This window comes from Trachymyrmex septentrionalis, unplaced genomic scaffold (assembly GCF_001594115.1).
Source record: "Trachymyrmex septentrionalis isolate Tsep2-gDNA-1 unplaced genomic scaffold, Tsep1.0 scaffold22, whole genome shotgun sequence".
Taxonomy (NCBI): Eukaryota; Metazoa; Arthropoda; class Insecta; order Hymenoptera; family Formicidae; genus Trachymyrmex; species Trachymyrmex septentrionalis.
This window is the reverse complement of record NW_017305375.1, coordinates 3,254,817-3,259,590: the sequence shown is the minus strand read 5'-3', so window position 1 is coordinate 3,259,590 and position 4,774 is coordinate 3,254,817.

Genomic DNA, 4,774 nt, shown 5'->3' with positions numbered 1-4,774 from the left:
CATTGTCGCACAAGAAAAATCACTCAATGTAATTTAAAACAAATTAATTCTTCAATTAATTATGAATTCTTAGGAATGCAGAAAGTTTTCAGTTAAACACATAATTTGTCAAATCTGGCAGCAACGATCAGCAGGTGTTATATTGTTTAATGGAAAACGAGAATCTCCTGAGATTACTGCGCTTTACGATTTTCGAAATAACCTCGTGGTACTAAAGACTATAAGTACTGCAAAAATAAAAGGATTCCGCCAGCTTTTATTGGCGCGGACCAGCCGATTGATGGCTTTCCAGCCGTCTCGTATATGTTTCGCCGTTACAAGCACAACAGCATCCAACGAGAGCGCAACAAATCGCAACGCGCTCGACATTGAATCTCGATATGCAGCCCTTAAGGTGCAAAAAATGACATAATTCGATATAAAGGCGATGTCAGTGTAGCGAAACGAGACTCGCGAATCGTGAGAACATAAATCACGTATCGATGGCCGTAGACATGGCCTAATAAACTGAGACAAATGTCGATCTGAAGCCAGTTTTTACACGGAAAGAATGATTTTGCTGAAGTATATCTAAAAATTTAGCTACAGATACAAATCCGAAAATAATCTTGTCTGGACCATCAAATCGTAATTATGTATAGTACGCTTAAACTGGTTGCTAGAAAATTAAAACTTTTTGCAATATTGTCACAAACATTTAAGCGTTCTTTGTAATTATTTTGATGGCCCAACAAAATTATTTTCAGATCTGTATTTAAATTTGTGGATACTTCAGCAAAATCGTTCTTTCCATGTACCTGCCTTGCATCAATTAAAATTCAAAAAATTTAAAAGAAGAGTTATGCATCGATAATTTTTATATAAGTGCAAATACGATTTATTGTAGCAACATTTGTAAAAAAAACTCAAAGGATTAGTACTGATTTTCTTAATATAGAATAATAATATACTATTTTAATAATAATTTTAATAATATTTAGATAATCACCATAGAATTCTAAATAATGTCAATTGAAAATTAATGCAATTTATATTTCATCATCAATTTAATAATTGACACGTGATTATCATATTTTTATTATATCTATCTTTATATCTCAGATATACGACGTGTGACACAAAATAATAATAATAATTTTTATTAAAATGCAAAGAGTAATAAGAGAAATATGGCTAGATATACAAATAAAATAGAAATATGCACTCAAAAGGTGAAGCATTAGCAAAATGCTATCTTGAAGCCTAAACCGATGATAAATTACATAACTAAAAAAGTCAGTAAATTAAAATAGTAACATTTAAAAATAATTTACATGTCAAGAAGATCGAATTGATATAATAATAATATAATATAATAGTAATAAATTTAGATAAAATAATACGCGAAATAAGGCTTATAATCTTAGCACGCAAAGAACATTGTACATTATAACATAAATTACAATATAGACATTATTGCTCAACTTAAGTATTAAAAAGGTAATATAAAAGATTCTTATAAAACGTTATTCATTATTGATTTTAAAACGATTAAACGCCAAACTAAAGAAGATCCAAAGGAATGCGTTATATCGTAGCACTCTCTATAGTCGCAAAATGAAATCCGAAGTTTGCCCGTGATATTCACGATCAAGCCTCTCTGCCGTTTAAAGAGTCGCTTTGACTTTTATAGAATGTTTATGCTAATCGCTCTGGTTTAATCTCGCGAGAAGTATACAGACTAGATCTGGGGCAATAGCACCGAGAAGTCGTGAGCGAATCGCTCAAGCAATGAATAAAAGACCGTATGCAATTGAGGTGCAAATTTCTCTCGAATATGGCCGAGGGGATGAAGTGGCCGCTGGTCGCGCTTGACCCACGTTAAAACGATTAAACGGAATGGATATCCGAACTGTGCTATACCAACTTTTTAAGTATTGAAAGCAATTTACGTACTTTACACGGCTGTTAATCGCATTTTCCGAGTCGGATTGAATTTCGCGAAACTCATTACACTTATAATCGTTTACTTGCCGATCTCTTTTACGTACGGAACTGTACTTAAGCGATGATAAGTCTTCCAAAGAACGGCAAACTATTTAAATATTTTTGCAGAAAAAACAAAGAAAGATATATTTTTAATCATTTGCAATAAGTTACAAACATTAATTTAAAAAAATATAAAGTATACAAAGCGTTGTTTAAAAAAAGGCGTTTTTATTCCGTTTTTATTCGTTATATAATGTTACACGAGCGGTACAAATATAAATTGCTATATAAATCTTTTAATCTTATAACTCATATGTATAGAATGAGATTAGCTGGAGTTGAAGCAGACTTTGATAAAACCATCACGAATGTGAAGTGAAAAGAAAATTATTCTTAGAACTTAATGATGAAAAGTGTTTGTAACTAGAATTATTATAAGAAAGTTATCCAAGTAGGTAAAGTAAGGTAAGACGTTAATGGCGAAAGTTAGATGCATATAATAAGACGTTCAGGAAAACAAATGGTAACAGTAAAAGGGAAGAATCTAAATAACTTCTATAGCTAAAAAGAGATATATTTTAATATAAATTTCGCAGAAAATAAAATTCGCAGCAGCTCATTTAAATATTAATCTATCGTAAGCTAAATAAGTTTTGCCAAATGGTGAAACCGATAATTAAATATTTTTATCTTTTACCGATACAAGTTGCTACGCTATTAAATTCATAATGTTAAATTATATTCAATGAGTTATTTTTAATCATTTCCATAGCTTGACATCCTACTCGATATATCGTTAATTTAATTAAAACAATGGAGTTAAACAATTTAATTCAAGAAAATGTATTTAATTTTTAATTTAAGTGCATATGTAATAATGTTGTTTACTTTGAAAGTAACCATAGAAACGGACTGATTTACATCTTGACACACATGGAAGTTAAAAATAACAAAATGTTATAACAATCTTGTTATTTCTGCTTGTAATCTTATTATTGTGTAACAAAATGTTATTTAATTCAAATTGAGCTATCTTTGATATCTAATAGTGTAAATCATCCTTTAGGTATACTCAATTGCGATTATATCTTCATGATTCTTGTTCATAGGAAAAATTAACTTTATGATTATCTGGCGTAAGCGTGTGCATGTTCCCATTTGGTGATAAATTCCTGTCCGTGAGTTTAGTTCGCGTCAGCTTTGAAAACTGGAATTAACTGGTGAACAAAAAAGGCAAGCATAATTGCAGTTGCTCTCTGTTTCGCGCTTTCTCGCGGCATCTCGAAGTTCTGCATGGCTTGCAGTTTTCTCCGTTTTCCCGATATACACCTCGTAAGCATTTACGCTAAACGTTTGGAATGTCGCGCAATCGCATTTTGTGCTGACAATTATCACTGAATGTGAAATAAATTCTATGTTATGGAAAATAGTCGTAATTTGCGTAATCTCAGCACATAATGGAATATTCTAATAATGGAAGGATATTCACATTTTTTTCACACTTTTGTAAACTTACAGCTGCAGAGAATGCATTATATGAAATATGAAGTCTTTTAAAATTATAAACAGAAAGTTAGAAATATCTAAAGCAATTTATTTAATTAATTCGAAAAATATTATATAAGGTAAATGCGCCCAACATGGCTTAGTATCCAGTACAGCCCACTTGCTGTTTGTAACTAATTATAAAGACAGTTAAATTTTCTGCATTTATTGTAAATATTGAAAATGTCTCATATTTTCAATTAATGTTCAGAAATGTTTCTTATTTTGAATTTAATCAATTTTCGATATTGAATTCAGGAAAAACGTAATGCTTATGGCAGGCCATTTTGGGTAAAACCTGCAATAGGAACTATCTTTTATCGCGTATTTTTTTACTATACGTTTTAGAATCAAATAAAATTCTTCAAATCGGTCAATAATGAAAAAAGAATAAAGGAAAAAAGAATAAAGGAGAAGGAAATATGAACAATAGTTCAAATATGAGCAAGCAATCTAATAATAAGCCTATAGATAATTTCGTTAAACATGTAGCGTGTCATATAATTGTATTTAACTTGCTTTTAAAGCAGTACACATAATTATTAATTTTTTGACAAAAAATTTGCGCAGATATGTATATTTCTTTTTTTCCTAGAAAATGTGCTTATTATTAATGAAATTGTAATAATCTGTAAACAGTATAAAATTAGATGTATCAAAGGCATATTGACTTGCAATAAACATTATGTTTCTTATTATAATTTAATTTCATGCATGATACGATATTGCAAATATGGATTACAATAGATGGTCAAGAACTTGTACATCATCAACTTTTTGAGGGTCACAAATTATATATTCTTTGTATTCTTAAATGATAAGAAAGGAGAAGTATGAATATAATATTTAATGTGCTTCATAGGCATATGTTAATTATGCAGAAGCTAAGAAAAATTATTATACATGCAATTATTGTAGATGAATACAAGAAAAAATAAACTAACGTTTATCTATTCAATGTTCTAGTATATATTTTTTGCCATTTATAAGTTTTCTTTCCGCGAAATCTTGTTATTCTGGCAAATTATGAAGATAGTCAATTTTTGACCACTTTTTCAAAAGTGATTTTCTTTTTTTTTTCCAGAAAACTCTTAATAACTCAAATTCTAATCAATGTAAATTTAGCCTCTTTGCAAGAACTAAAATAGACACTCTACTTACTTCATTATACATATCCTTATCTGCAATAAATTTAAACAATTTACTATTTTAACGATATAAAAAAATTTAAGTGATAGTCCTTTGTTTAAAAGTTTAAGTG